The 17,109-nt window shown below is 34.4% G+C and overlaps 1 pseudogene; it reads right to left on the reverse strand.

The window, feature by feature from the left end:
- Positions 1–2,120: 2,120 nt before the first annotated feature.
- LOC107844424 lies at positions 2,121–13,945 on the reverse strand (annotated as a pseudogene).
- Positions 13,946–17,109: the final 3,164 nt, after the last annotated feature.

The following is a 17,109-nucleotide window of genomic DNA, read 5'->3' on the forward strand; positions in this document are numbered from 1 at the left end:
AAAGGATACCTCAAATGAGAGTCTTAGTGTAATATGACCTTTCAATCTAATGATTTTCTTGGTATTAAGAAGACAACCTAAGTTGTTACTCAATTTGAAGGATATCCATTGACTTGGAAGGGTCGGTAAAGACGGCCAAGATAATACATAGGGTTCTTTATGGAGGTCATTATCCATCATGGGAGAAATGAAGGCCACTCTGAGAGATAAGTATGTCGCAGGGAGATATAGAAAAGGGTTGCTTGACAAGTTACACAATTTGTGATAAGAAAACAAGAGTGTTGAAGCATACTATGATGAATTCCAAAACCTACTTTTGAAGATTGATTACAACAAGGAGGGAGATCATGCCAAATTCTGAGTAAAAGAGGGTTAAATCAAGAAATTGCCTTTAGGATGTGTATACACAAATTTTTTTGGATGGATGTGCTTCTTGAATCGGCTATTGATATTGAGCAAGATATCAAAGTAGAGAAAACCATCAAGTCTATAGAGGGAAAACAGGTTCCCTCAACTTGGATTCAAGGCTTCGAGTTCAAGAAGTATCTTGAGAAGAATTCTCCAAGGTATTTCCCTAGAGAAAAAGGGAATCCTAATCTAAAGGGTACCTAATTTTGTAAATGTTAAGGATGGGGTCATCGAATGAGCTGGTGTCCAACTCAAAGAGCAGTTATCTTGGGAAGGTAAACCCTACTATAAGGAAGATGTAGAGTGATATTGACTAAATTAGACCTCTAAGAAAAGTATAAAGCAGTCACTGATCTAATATAGAAGCCAACTATGTTTTGGGTTGAACAAATAACAAATAGGTTAAAATCTTAATCAATATGTATGTAAAGGAAATTAATGACATTTTCAATAAAAGAGAGGGATTTGTAAATGAGTAAGTAATCAGTAATAGTTTGTCAAGTTATTGGATCTATAATCAATATGACAAAAGCACTAGGACTGTGTTCCCTAATAACTTCATAACTCCGTAGGTTTCTTGTACTTCAGTTTCTCCCATTATTTCGTATGCAAAATCAATAGATTATGTCTACTTAGAATAACTTTACACTCTTGTATAAATAGTATCCTCAACTAAGTTTTCTCTTCTCCTGAGCCTACTATACTAACCCCTATCCTAGACCCCTACGATAGCCACCCTTAACTTAGGCGATTTGCCTGAGTTGAGGTGTATAGTATCCATGGAAGGACCAAGGCTTAATAAGGTTCATTATAAAAATCTAGAAGGTGAATAGATTAGTTCAAATAAAAGGTCTATTTAGGCTCAAAATCAGGTTCAGGGGATATTCTATTCATTTGGTAGGCTTATTACGCTTTTAGTGGACTATTTCATAAAGAACCTAGGATCCTTTCCTAAACCTTCTATCTTGAGACTTCATCGAGACTAACCAGACAAGTTCTAGACCAATATACACACGCTAACTAGGTACACCATCCTTACACATTCTAGGATCAAGGCTACTATTTTAGTCACTACCTACTTGGTTCATGCTAAGATAGGCCAAGTTATCACACTAACAATCCTAATACCATGACGAGATCCAATATAACAGTTTCAACTTAAGTAAGCATACAACACAACACATAATTTTTTTTGGAGGGGTATCAATTAAATAGTTCAAAATAATTTGCAAGGTCCTTAGTTTTTTGATGCACCAAGTTTACTCATTTTTTCCTAAGTCACACACAAGACGCAAAATAGCACAAAATCATAAATAGAACAACTAAATATGAAATTCTAACTAAGATAGAACAACTGAGAGAAAAGAAATGTAGAAGCAAAAATCCTTGACTGTGGTACACCATCACCCCCAACTTATAAGGAAAGCAATGCTCTCATTGCAAGCTAGAAAAGTAAAAACTAGGAAAAGGGACAAACCTGGGATGCACTTGAAGATCGTCATACTTTTATAGTGATGGGGTTCAAGATGAAACCTCTCCAACAATATCTATACTTGTGGTCCAGGCTGTAGCAAAGCCACTCTCTAATATTAAGCAATGGGGACGCCCGATGCACTTGAAAAAACAAATATAGGGACAACTTCGTATCCTCCAAGCTCTGATCAACCACCTCAACTACATGTGGTACCTTTAAACCCTCCATAATCACTGCCTCAGAGGTCTGTACACTTCTTTTGTTTTTTCTTCTCACCTCTATCTTTTCTCTTTTCTCCCTTATCATCTCTTAACCTTTTCTTCTGAGGCTGCAAATCATCACTCCTTTTCTCAGTATCAAAATCCTCCTTCTCAACCACCATAGGTCTGCTATAAAAATTTAGGACTAAAGATTCCACATCAATAACTGTTCTGCCAAGGATAGCATAACATGCAGTAGAAGAGGTGCAACCGAGACAGTCTGCTTAGTAAGAGACCACTTCTTTCAATGAGGCCAAATCAATAGTAATGCATCTTATATTAGGAGCCTAACATTCACAACCTTAGCTGATATCTGACTCTTAAATCTATCAAAATAGGTTTGAACCATCCATACAATTTTTTTTATCTCATCAACAACATATGGGTTTGACCCTTACCTCCAACTACTGGACAGTGTATCATGCAATACCTACGTTCTTAAGATCTGCTTTAGCTATGTAGTCGGTAACAACGTGTATCCGATATAAATGTGTATAGGAACCTAATGGTGCTTTGACTGATTGTGAAGAGGATGAAGTAGCACCGACTTCAGACGTTGGGATCTCACTAGCTGAGGCACCCCCTGCTATATCAGGTATCTTAACACCACAAGATGGAGTCTTAGGGTTTCTCAAATTATTAATTAGTGCCAAGTTCACAATCTTCATAAGCTGGATAAACCTATCCACTGTATCTATCATCAAGACATATGAATTTGTCAATAACTGTGTGATGAGATAGAGGAATTATAATGTGGTGCTGAACTGTACACCTTATCTCTAATTTTCTCTACAATGATTTATGGTATATTTAAATCTAAGTTATCCATAAAGGCAGCTACCAAACCTACATTGGTTGCAACCAATGCATTATCATTGGTCGTGGGTATAATGCGGTGCCTCACTACCAACCATCAAGCTTTGATGGCAAACTTTAGTGTATTCTTGTAAATTGTCACCCTATTGATCCATTAGGCATTTGAACCATTTTCAGCTATGTGGTCTGCCAACCACCTGTAGTGCATAACTTTGTCATCCATAGTCAACCTTTTTACTCATTTTAAGTCATTGATACCGAAAATGTATTCTGGAGTCTTCTCAACTAGTTCAAATATTTTTCCAAACAAGGAATATGAGATTTCCTTAATAGACATATCTACCTCATGATCCTAGAATCAAATCATGTGCAGTCGTGGTTGCTTTCCCATGTCTTTATTCTTGTATAAAGGAGTCATATTCTTGATTGTTGCCGCATATTCTTCATAAAAACCATTAAAGTCTAGAGAGATGTAATTCAGGAGTTATCATATGATTAGTCATCATAATCATACCTTGAAGTCATGATCGTGGTGCCAATCAACTTATAGAACTTCTAAAACCTAAAAATTAGGATATCTAACCTATAAAGAATGGTCGTGGTTATATATCATGATCATCCTTAAGACTCATAGGATCCCAGGAGAGTTTTGCTAAAATCTAATAGTATGATAAAGAATCGCGATCATGTCTTAGTACCATGATTTTAGGAGGCTTTCATCCAATGGGTCTATTTAAATACATATGAATCTAATGACATCAAAAATTTTGATGAATCTTCTGTAGAAACTCAAATGGCATAAAAAATTCCTTGATAAATCTTCTATAGTATGATTTGAATGGCATCAAAAAGTCCTCACATGAATCTTCCAAACTACCTGATAGGTTAATGTGCGTTACTTATGCAGAGATTGTATAGGAAAGAAAGTGAAGAACTGGACTCAACACTGAACCCACGAGAGGATTGATAACTAAACCTAGTTCCACACCACTAGCATCACATACAACCTCAAATGGCATAGAATAATCGAGAGACACAATAATAGGGGTTGAAATCAAAATTTTTTAGGCACTCAAAACACTTTTAGACATGCATCATAAAATTAAATTTCACCTGCATCTCCAAGATCTTATACAAAGGATTAGTAATCTTAGAGAATTCCTTAATGGATCTTTTATAGAAATTCACATGCCTTAAGAAGTTATGAATGCCTTTCACAAAAATTGGTAGAGACAACTTTTCAATTACCTCAATCTTTGCCTTGTCAACCTCAATTTCTTTTTTTGAAATCTTATGACCAAGAATTATTCCTTCTTTAACTATGAAGTGACACTTTTTCTAATTTAACACCAAGTTACATTATTCAAATCTCCTCAGAACATTGGTGGGAATTGCCGAACAGTCATAAAATGAATTACCAATAATTGAGAAGTCATCTATGAACACCTCAATAGTGTGCTTAACTATTTTAGAAAATATAGTCATATGCAATATTGAAAGATTGTGGGTGAATTACACAAATAAAAAGACATCCTATTGAATGCGAACGTCCCATATAAAAAGTGAAAGTGGTCTTTCTTAGTCCTTAGGAGCAATAGAAATCTAAGTATACCGAGTAACCATCAAGAGAAAATTCTAACCTCTACCAACAAGTCAGTCTAACATCTAATCCATGAAAGACATTGAAAAGTGATCTTTCTTAGTCGAATATGTCATCTTCCTATAGTTCATGCACACACGCTAGCCCATGACTGGCCTCATCAAAATAAGCTCATTCTTCTCATTAGGAACCACAGTGATTCCAACCTTCTTCCGCATGCATTGGACTGAGATTAGCCACTTACTATCACAAATTAGATAAACCATATACATGTCCAATCATTTGATGATTTCCTTCTAACCATATCTTGCATAGGTGGATTAAACCTTTATTAATACTCCATAATCTAGCTTATGTTATATTTTTTGTGTGCAAATTTTAGGTGGAATTCTAATTATATCAGTAATGGACCACCCAATGGCCCTCTTAAATCTCTTTAACACAAAAACCAGAGCCTCAACTTGCCAATCTACTAAATTAGATGCAATAATAACTAATAATGTGTTGTTGCCTTCAAAAAATACATAACAAAGAAGGGATGAAATAGCTTTGAGCTCCAAAATTGGAGGCTTCTCAATAGAAGGTCGAGTTGGTGGGGTCACTCTATTCTTAAAGTCAAGATCTAACTCCTCCAGTGTATAATTGTATGAACACTTACCTTCAAGTGCCCTTATCATCTCATCATAATCATCAATGCCATCACCCTCAAAATTCATAATGACTGCTTCAAGTGCCTCAACACCAAGTCTCTCTCTCATAGGAGCTACCAAATCACTTTGTTGACTGTATCCATCACAGAGATCACATGCATGTCCTTTGACTGCTTCATGGATTAGAATACATTAAGGGTAAACTATTCATTATTCAACCACAACTTTATTTGTCCCTTTTCCATATCAAGCAACAGACGTCCGATCCCAAACAAAGGCCTTTTTAAGATAATAGGAACGTCAAAGTCAACCCACAATCAAGGGTAATTAAATTAGCTAGAAAAATAAAGGATGTAACTAGATTCCCATCGGATTCTTCAGGGTGCATTCCCTATGAGAAGTCTCATCAACACTGATTTGGGTGACTCCAGCCTCAAATATTTCTAAATTGCAAGTTGTATCAAGTTGATAATAATACCCAAAGCACACAAAGACTTTACGAAATTAAAACACCCAATAGTGCATGGGATCATGAACACTCCTAGGTCCTTATTTTTATCTACCAAAAATCTCTAGACTATTACACTATAATGGTGCACCTTGTCCATAGGCTCAAAACTCACCGTCTGCTTTATATTCATCAAATATTTCATAAACTTCACATAACCTAGAATATATTCAAGTGCCTATAAAAAGGGATATTCACTGTCAACTCCTTCAGCATAAAAATAAAATTTTGAAGCATTCCCTCTTCAAATTTTTTTAGTCTTTATGGAAAAGGAAGAGGAAGTCATGGAATAGGGGTGAAAACTTGCTGAACCTTCTTATCCTTCCCCCTTCTTGCCTTGGACACATGATCATCAACTCGAGGATTTGTAAGTGCATACTCATTAACCAACACTTCTTCAGAGTTGGAAATTTTCTCATTAGTAAAAATCACCAGATTTACCACATCATCCATAATCACAGGCATAAGGGTGTCGGTAGCTATCTTACCGCTCTGAGTAGTACTACCTAAGCAATGATTATCATTCTTTTGGTTTTGGAAAGTGTTTCTTGGAAGTGTACCTTGTTGACACTAATCTAGTGTTGTAGAAATCTGACTAAATATTATGCACGCTGCTTAATGGTAGTAGCATGTGATTCAACTTTCTTATTCATCCCAAAAATTTCTGCCTTAATCTCCTTAAGGCAGTCTTTATTTTTCTCTACTCCTTTTTCAACCTTCGCAAGAATGTCCCCCATACTCGAATTGCTAAAACTCGCACCACAATTTCTAGGTAGGACATAAAGTCCAATCCTATCCTCGTAATCATCTTTTCTTCTCCAATATCCATCACGATCCCTACTCCTATCTCCATACCCAAATTTATTATAGTCGTTATCTACGTACTTGTTCTAAACTTAATTCTCTTGCCTGGAGTTTCAATTATCTTAGTTAGACCCTTAGATCTTGGCTCAAAAATCTACAATCTCTTTATCAAAATATTTAGTCTTCTCTTCAGAATATGAATCCTCATATCTAGGTGCCCTACTTTATGTACCCATCTCATTCACCCTTTTCCGCTATAGCTGCTGTAAATTATTTAGTAAGAAATCGAATCCTTATCCTAAATTGTGCTACCTCTTGAATGACTGTCTTATCTATTTCTCATTATTCTGTATATGCTCCAGTTTTATAAGTACTTGCAAGTCAGTCTGCCTCTTGAGTATGCCAACCTCGATGGGTTTTCCTGATCCATTCTAGGATCCCAAAAGTTGGCTCCCAACAAAGAATCATGAATGCTACACCTATGATAGTGTCTTCTATAACTTCAATGTTAGCATTCATGGATATATAGAAAATCTCTAGCAAGAATCTACCAGTCATTTTTTTGTTTTGGACACTTTGCAACTTCTTCTAGAACCTTAGCCAAGTGTTGTATAGTGCCTTTAAATGCAACTATTTGAAATCATATATCTTATTTTTCAATTGCAACATTCTAGAAGGCAAAAATAATCGATCGAAGAACTGAGTTCTTAACTCATTCCAAGTTGTAATAGATCCACGTGGTAATTCATCCAACCAGAGAGTAGCTTCTCTCATCAGAGAGAATAGAAATAGTCTCAGTCTAATTGCTTTCTGACTCACTTCAGGTAGATTATATAAAGTAAAGATCCTTACAAAGTTTATAATATACATATTTGCATCATCAGTGGGAAGGGAAATGAATACCCCCTTTAAATTCAATAGTTGGATCATGGAACTTGTAATGTCAAATTTAGTACCTTAAGGTAATTCTGGTTGAAATGTTACACCCATATAGATCGGCTCCAAATAACCCAAATCTTCCTCAGAATCTTCAAACTGAGGGAGCTACTATTTTAGAGGTTGTTTCCCCTATCCTTTCTCTTTTCGTTCCTCTTATCAAGTGCGACTAGATGATTTAAATTATCTTATCTAGCTCTCTCTTCCATTGCTGCCCGACTGACAACTTCTTACCTAGTGTTTTTCTGTGGCATTAACTGAGCAGTGACTTATTCTACAGTCTCCTGACCATGATGTTGTAGTGGCTGATCATAAAGTTCACACCACCATGAACACCTTCCAGCAAGGTTGCTGGATCATGAACTTCTTTGTTAATTATCCTTCAATTATATCTCAGAGGTCTCTCAAGCTCTGTATCAAGTAGAATTAGTTTCCTAGGGGACTTCCTTGACTCTAAGTACTGGGCATACACCCTGTGTACCCTAAAAACAATAGAAAAGTAAAATTAGGAAACAACAACCAATAACCTCAACAATCACACTCAAATCAACTACGTAGCCGTATTCCCCAACAATAATGCCAAATTCTAGCCCAAAAGTGTGTGCTGTTACATATATGCTTGAAACTTTTATCTTGGAAAAGAGAGTAAAATTCTCAATAATAATCACGTTTATCCATCAACATTAACAACAAAACTTGAGGCGAAAGTACATCAAAATTGTCCTTGGTGGCAACAATTCGCCAAGAGGTACAAACAACACCAGAAATAATGAAACCTTCTATTGCTTTAACATAATTTATAATCAAAGAAAGGAGATCATGCTGCAATTCTTCCCAATTAGCTATAGGAAAAAAAACTTTGCATATGTACTTTGGTTTAGACTTTGAGGCTATATATGTATAGGTGTCAGTATATGGGAATACGAATAACAATCCCAATCCTTTTAGGAACTTGTTGGATTTCTTTTGTACACAAATCATAGAACTAATCGCTTTTATTTATATCATGCAATTCAATACTCAAAATTAAAGTTTTGATTTGAAATTAATATTTATTATTAATACTTGTACATAACTTCAGCTTCAATTTGAATTGTTTTCAAAATCAAATCCCGAGTTCTCTTAAAAGAAATAGGGATTCACTTCCAGATTCTAATTTTTAAAAAGTTTAAAACTTGATTTATAAGTTCATACAGAAAAAGGTCTATAATTTTAAAATTTTCCTAAATAAAAGAAGCCATAATTGATGTGAAGAGATTACCCATTGCAATGTTAAAAAGGTCCATTTGGGATGGATACTTGAAATAGTCGTATCCTATCCCCAAGAACCGAGAGAGGAAGTATGTTTACTATATTGCTTCCTTCCTAACTAATATAGATGTAATGCTTTGTGTTGTTCACCTTTGCTTTGATTTTTTGTACTGAGAGCGCTGATCCTTTATCTGATATGTTTCCTACTTTAAAGAGTTTTCTTGATCATTTTGCATGTGTGTTATTATATAGATGAATGATCATAACTGTACTGATCATTTAGACTATTATGAAAGTTTGAAGTTATTGAAAGATATTAGCAGTTAGCAGTTAGTAGTTAGTTAGTCAGATGTTGTTTACAGTTTACTATTACATTGAGTTACTGTGCTTAGGCGTTAATTACTGAAATATTAGTTACTGAAGTGTGACCTGGCATGTTTAGTGTGATTGATCTAAGAACCTTCTAGATTATTCTTGAAGGCAATGTAATCATCATATATAAGATGAGTTGCTGAACTAAAAAAATAATACAATACAATTTTTAGTTTTTTGTTTTCATCTTTCTATTTTTGCTCATACGAGCTTTTATATCCATGGTTGAGAGTGCCTCTGTAGCATAATTTTTCATTGTATCAAAGAATCAATCGTGGATGCTAGATAGATAGAGATTAGATCTCTATAGAGCAATCAAGAATACATCTGATCAAACTGAAGTTCTCAGTCCAACTAAGATGTCTGTTCTCTAATTCTTCTTTGGTTATATTCAATTGAATTTTGAATTACAGTATCTGTATATCTATATAAGTGATTTATAGTGGCTCTAAAGATTGATTCTAATGATCCTCTATTCATTAGAGCTTTAGATATGTCTGGAGCAAATCTAATTCTAATCAAATTAGTTGGATCAGAAAATTATGGAGTAGGGAGTAGGTCAATGAGGATCTCATTATTGGGAAAAAGAATATTTGGTTTGTTACTGGTACATGTAATAAAACCATGTATAGGGAAAAGCTGTATGAATAATGAGAGACTTGCAATTCCATAGTACTGTCATGGTTGATGAGTATAGTGAGTGATGAATTCCTAAATGGTATTGTATATACAATAAGTTCTTATAAAGTGTGGGAGGATCTGAAGGAGAGGTTCAACAAGGTGAATCATGTAAGGGTGTATCAATTACATAGAGAAATTAACACTGATATAGGGAACTGACTCAATAGCCACTTATTTTACTAAGCTTAAGAATCTGTGGAATGAGTATGATGCAGTGATCCCATCTCTATAATGTGATTGTCCAAGGTATAAGGACTATGTAGATTACTTATGTGAGTTGAGGCTAATACAATTTTTGGGAGGCTTGAATAATTCCGATGATCAGGCTAGAAGGAAGATCTTGTTGAAGGGAATTACACCAACTTTGAATCAAGATTATGATATGATAGTAAAAGATGAAATTCATCAATTGGTAAACTCATGTATGCTACCATCACTAAGGAAGACATTAGTTTTCCTATTCAATCTTTGAGTTTGTTCATGTAGATGCCGAAAAGATCTTATTTTAAAGCTGCTCACAGGGTAGTTAGGTACTTAAAGGGCTCTGTAGGTCAGGGCATTTGGTTGAAGGCACAACCTAACACAAACTTAGTTTGTTGGTGTGACTCAAACTGGGCTACATTTCCTAATACAAGAAGGTCTGTGATTGGATATGTGGTGCATTTTGGAGGATCCTTAGTGTCTTGGAAGTCTAAGAAGTAACTCACTATTTCAAAAAGTTTAGCTGAAGCTAAATATAGAAGTATGGCTTCAGCAATTGCAGAATTGACATGGCTAGAGGGGTTATTTACTGAGTTAAATGTGCAAGTCCCTAAACCAATCACATTGTTTAGTGACTGTAAGTCAGCCATACAGCTTGCTGCTAATGCTATCTTTTATGAACGGAATAAATATATTGAAATTGATTGTCACTTCATAACGGATAAGATAAAAGGTGGTCTAGTGCAGACTTTATATGTATCTACGCAGAATCTGGTCGCAAATATTTTGACTAAAGGCTTGGGAAATGATCAAAATTCTCATTTGTTAAGTAAGCTTGGTGTACTTAATATTTTGCACCTTTTAGCTTGAGGGGGAGTATTGAAAGATATTAGCAGTTCGTAGTTAGTTGAGTCAGCTGTTGTTTACAGTTTACTGTTACATTGAGTAACTGTGTTTAGGAGTTAACACTATAAAAAAAATAGCATTTAACGACAGTCACATTAGGTCGCTATTCTATGCAAATCCATCACTAAATAGAAATAGCGATGGATTTGTGCTTGTCGCTATATTGCTCATTGCTAGTCTCTCAGCGATGAAAAAATAAATTTCATCACAAAACTTGTGACCGCTTTGCCATGAACTTATCGGTTGTTAATGTTATCGACAAAATACTCAGTTTCTATTTTCAAAATTCATTTTTGTTGTGGCTAAATTTAAGACAGAATATTTTGTCGCTGATCCATTGCAACATAGTTTGGTCGACTGACCAGTCGTATTTAGCGACTAAATTTATATTTTACAATCCATCACTAAAGTTTTTCAGTAGCAATGACAAAAGTCAACACTAATTTTTTGTTGCTAATAATTCTATTAGAAAATTATTGAAACACGTAAATTATTCAATGATTAAAATAACCAACATTCATATAAATAGTTACTTATATTAGAATGTTCAAAATATATAGATAGGAAAATACATTACATAATTGTGTCTAAGCATCCACAAGCTCAAGTAGTTTGTCAAAAATAAACTAACGTCGAACCCACATCCAGCAAAATTAGTATTTGTTACTATGTAATTATTTTGTACTTCCACATAAAATAGTCCATCAAAAATTAATGCAACGATGAAGGGCTACAAATTCTATGAAGCTACAAATCAACGTCATCATCATTAGTAGTAGGAGGATCAAGAACGACCACTTATTTTACCCTAATACCACCAACACGCCCAATAACTACCGGAAGAAAGTGAGTAATAAGTGCCAGAATAAATTGCTTCACAAACTCCTCCAAATTTATTGTCGGTAAAGAAATCGAAGGTGGTACTGATGATGTGGAGGCATTACAGACACAAAGATTTTTCCCAAAGTAACTTTGAGCTTTAGATCCAAGACCAACTAATCTTTTCTTCTTTACTCCTCCCGCAGCTTCATAATATGATTCCAATTGATCAATTTCAAATTCAGTCTGTCTTTTTTTTCATACAATTTCTTCATACTTTTCCTATAATTAACAAATAAAGATATTAAAATCGATTCAACTTCATGTTGCTTCTTTCATTTTCATGTATAATAAGAACTTTCGACAGATGTCAATACAAAAGAAAAATAAGAGAAGAGTATATCTAATGATGTAAATTATGGACTTATATGGAGAAGTCGGGAACACTCAGCAACAAAAGATTTACCATTATGATTATATGTATGGACGTGCAAATGTAACTCACTTAGAGTTGGACCTCGACCTATTGTAATAGCCTATACAAACAAATAACAATCAATATATTAAAATGCTAGTCCTAAGCCAGCCCTGTATAGTATAAACATGATGACCACTAAGAAATAAATTAAATAAGAACTTGTTAATATCAAATAAACCCTGTATTGGATCTTGTTCTTCCATTGTTCATTGTAATATCTCCACTAAATCAGCTGGAGAAACTGGACCCTCCAACTATTCAAAGGAAGGCAAAAAAAGAGTACATAAGTACCATCTAAGCATTACCCTACTTCATAAAGATTGATCACCAAATTGAGTACCGGTAGTTTAGTTCAATGATAAGTCATGTGACATATCTGGCTAATATCTTATTCACTATTCATAATCATGACATTGTGAGCTACAAATATCAGAAGAGATCCTGGTAGTAGGTTCTGCAACTCATGATAATGAAGACATTTCTTCTTGACAAACTTTTGCTTTCTTGAATATGTTAGGTGCTTTCCTTGAATTCTATTTGAAATATAGTAAGTACTTATTATATATATGAGATATCTAAGTCATTTCATCAATCCAGTACTAGGGGAAACTTTTATTATTCTATTTATTTTTAATTTATTGGAGTTGTCTAAAGGGAGGCCTGATGCTTTGAGCTGCCCTATGCGAGTCTGGAGAATAGTTGGACCATATCGGGGTCTATTATACAAGATTCTTACCAAATTAGTTCTATGAGTTGAACATGTAACCTCTTAGTAAGTAGTATCATGCACTCGTGTGTTGTTATAGATATGTAAGTCATTTCATCAATCTGGAAGCAGGGAAAACATTTATTCTTCTGTTTTTTTTTTTATTTTCTGGACTTGTCTAAAGGGTAGTCTGATGCATTAAGCTCCCCTATGCGTGAGTTTGGGAAATAGTTGGATGATACCGGTGTCTATTATACTTTATCTTACCAAATTAGTTCTATGAATTAACCATGCGACCTCTTAGTCACACAACAACATTTACAGTTGCGCCAAGGCTTCTCTCTTGGGGTTATATCTCATCTTACATTTTTTCATCTATAAGGTCTGACATAATATTTGTACAAATTGGTGGAAAACAATTCAATAAGAAATAGATGTGAAATAGTAAATAATAAACTCCAAGTAACCTTTTGCAACATAGCTATGCTATCTCCAGGAGTTAGAGCCACAAGGGCACAAAAAGGGAAGCTTGAAGCCCTTAAACTTGTTGCCATCTACAAACCCTCTTCTCTATTAGCAAGTTCACCCCAACAAACATACTTTTCATCAAGAAAATTCACTACAACATCATGACACAAAGTCTCACTGTAAAAAAAAAAAGTAAAAGGGTGTTGTGGAGAGTTAAAGTTCACAAATAAGAACTTGAGCTCATCCTTTGCTATCTTTAGTGCATCCATAAGCTTACAAGCATAGAAAATGGGTGTTCAGTTCCATCTTATTGCTCAAAAGTAGTTAAAAAACCCCTTTCAACTTGAACTATTGGAAGGTTATGTGAGTAACTTTGTGGAGGAAAATCTAATGAATCTTGAAAAGGGAATTCATAAGTGTTTTGGTAAGGGAAATTTGGATGTGGTAATTGAGCTTGTTGATTTCTTCTACCTCCAATTCTTATTATTCTCATTACTTGATCCATTACTCTTGAAAATCCGCTAATTATACTTCTAGGAAGACTCACTATTCTTCTTACAATCCCATTATAAGATTGTCCTGTTGATCTTCCACTTGAAAAAGACATCACTGCTCAGCAACAGTGTTGTGTTTGTGTCCTAATGAATATTAAAAAGGTTGAATCTTGAGAACTCAACTGGCAAAGAGTGAGTCTTCTAAGTGTGAAACAAATTTAGTAGGGTTTAATAAGAATCCAAGAAATACTTTTACTGTAGAATGAGATTTGGTGTTGGACGAATAACTTGAAAAAGGAAAGAGAGAATCAAATAAAGAGACATAATTTCTTGATGTTAGTCAAAATTAACTTTTCATAACTCACTTTTATGAATTCTTGCTTTTATCAGACTTTAAATTCTTGGAATATAGAAAAGTAGTTCTGGGAATATTGTATTATTGAATTTTTTCATATTTGTCCACTTCTAATGAGTTCAAGTGTACATTATACTGAGAAAAGATCTATCCAGTGAAGATCTTTTTCTCAATCCAAGATTCACACAGCAAATCCAAACCCCCAAAACAGTAAAACCTATTTTCACAGTACAAATTCCAACAAGATTACACATAATATACCAACATATACACATACAAACAACAAATGCAGTTGCTGTACATACCTAAACAACTACGAAAAGATCACAAGTCCATAAATCCACAAGGGATCTGAGTGAATCTTGGACAAAAAAGTAAAACACTTGCAAAACAAACAAGAATCTGAAACCTTAAAAACAATTTATGAAAATGTAAGTGTACTTAAACTAGAGCTCGATTAAAAAACACTTCTCCACCTTCATAGGCTAGAAAAGACTACGTAAACCCACCTAGTGCTGCTGTACTATTTTTGATTTTGACTGATTAAAGTATAAAACATATGCTTGGAATACCGTAAACTCTTTATAATGCCTTACAAAATCAAGTTGTACTAAAAAGGAAATTATTCCTGTTAGGTGTAAAAAAAATGAATAGAGAATAAAATCCATGCTTAAAGCAGCTGAGAGTCACTCATTGTATTTCCTAATTCCATTAATACTAGTAACAACCACAGAATTATCACAAACATAACTAACAAGAACATTGCCCCCTTTCTTTCTTCTTTCTTATTAACTTTTTTCTCTGGATGTTGTCACTCTTTAATCCTATATCCTATTGTGAGTCCTCATAACGGAGGAGGGTTGTAGTAATTTTACAACTAGGTATAAATAATCTAACTCAGACGATAGCAATTTATACTATTTGGGATTGAGGCATAGTTGGTTGGAAGTATATATACGTTACTGTTCTTATTCTATCATTGTTATATCAATACTAATTAGACTATCAATATAACATAACAATTACTACTACATGTCATTTTCAAATAACTTCAAGTTGGGTATATGAATCTTTACTAAATATATCCCCTCTTTAAATTAATCTCTTAATGTATAACAACAAAGATATGTTAGTGTATGACTTCCTCCATTAGTTAAGCAATAGTGGAAATTGTAATTAGAACAAAACTAAAAAAGGTTGGTGCCTGAACATCTACACACACTCTCTCTCTTTCTCATGCCAAAAATAAGTCCTTTCAACACACCCCAAGTACATTGTGATCAGTAAGAAAATGCCCAACAAACTACAACAAGAAGATTCCCACCACCAAAAGAAATGTTTCTATTGTTAGGAGCACCTATATAAACCAATTGCCTGCCTACTAGCAAAAATCAGTGCAGTTCCTCTTCTTTAATTAACTGCACTCAACATTAATCATTTCAGCTCAAGAATAGAAGGGGGATGGTTTTGCTCATGTGTCTCTGTGTGTTGGGGATATTTTTCTCAATTTATTTGAGTAGCTCAGCTCATCTATGATTCTTAGATATAAATTCTAAGCTCAAATATCACTAAAATTGCTGAAATAAACCCTAGCCACAAATAGTCAACTATCCCTAGCCCCAAATAAACCCTAGCCTCAAATGCTTCCATGAGACCTAACCCCAACCGATTGCATGCACCCTATACTTAGTCAATAAAGTAAATTATATCAAAAAATTACAAGATTCACCCATTGAAAAGTAAAATCACGGACAAACATCCAAAAAAAAAACAAATAGTTTCTCAAAAAATATATGTGATTAGCTTGACTTCGTTGAGTTGAAATGAGTTAACGGGAATTGACTCACTAAGGCCCACAAAATGGTTGAATCTCCCAACTTGCTAATTTTGTTCAATTCGCAATTCATTACATCTATCTCAAAGACTTTAAATTCAAAGGTATCCATCAAAATCAAGGTATTTCTCTTCATAACCTTAAGCAAATTGGCTAACCAATAACAGTGTACTAGATGACTCGACTATATAGAACTTAACTGCCAATTGCCTTGTATAAGTTATACAATCTTTCAGCCAAACAGTCAAGCACACCTTTACAATGGGTGGTTTGGTAATAGTAGGAGCATCATAAGAAACCATACTTTGCCACAATATGTTACACTATAAAATTGACCCTTGTAATAATAAATATCCATGGATGCACCTCTATATTTAACGTCGATAAGATTCCAGTAGAGTTCTCCATGTCTCCAAAAATCCAAACAATTATCAGTTAATCACTAGTACATAATCTGATGTAACAGAAAGACTAGCAGATAAGTTAACTTTCTCCATGGCGTTCTAGGTCTGAGTATGAGATCCAAGAGAGCGAAGTTGTATTCTAACGCGAGAGAAAGAACGCAAAAAGTTCATCTCACCGGTATCATTCAAGTTGTAAATCCATCCCTTTGTTGAAAAACACTCTAACCTTCTAACTTTCTGGAGAAATATCCTTGAAACTTTCTTCTTGAAAAAAGAGTAAAATCCTCGATAATCATAATCATTATCTCCTATCATAAACAATGGAACTTGAGGGGAAAGTAAATCAAAATTGTCATTTGTAGCGGCAATTCCATAAGAGGTACAAATAACACCAAAAGCAATGAATGCTTCATTAACTTTAACATGATTTGCAATATGAGCAATCAGATCGTGCGGAAGTTCTGCGCAATTCGACATGGAAAAAGAAACTTTGCTTGTGGGTTTTGGTTTGGACTTTTGAGCTTATATTATATATACAGGTGTCTATTATAAGGAATTTGACAATTATTTGGAATACCAATGGCAAAGTTTAATCCTTCAAGGAATTGATTGGACTTCTTTTAAACATGAATCATTGAACTAGTTCAACAGTCGAACTATAAACCATTTTCATGAATTAGTCCT

Source organism: Capsicum annuum, chromosome 10, assembly GCF_002878395.1.
Source record: "Capsicum annuum cultivar UCD-10X-F1 chromosome 10, UCD10Xv1.1, whole genome shotgun sequence".
NCBI classification, from domain to species: Eukaryota; Viridiplantae; Streptophyta; class Magnoliopsida; order Solanales; family Solanaceae; genus Capsicum; species Capsicum annuum.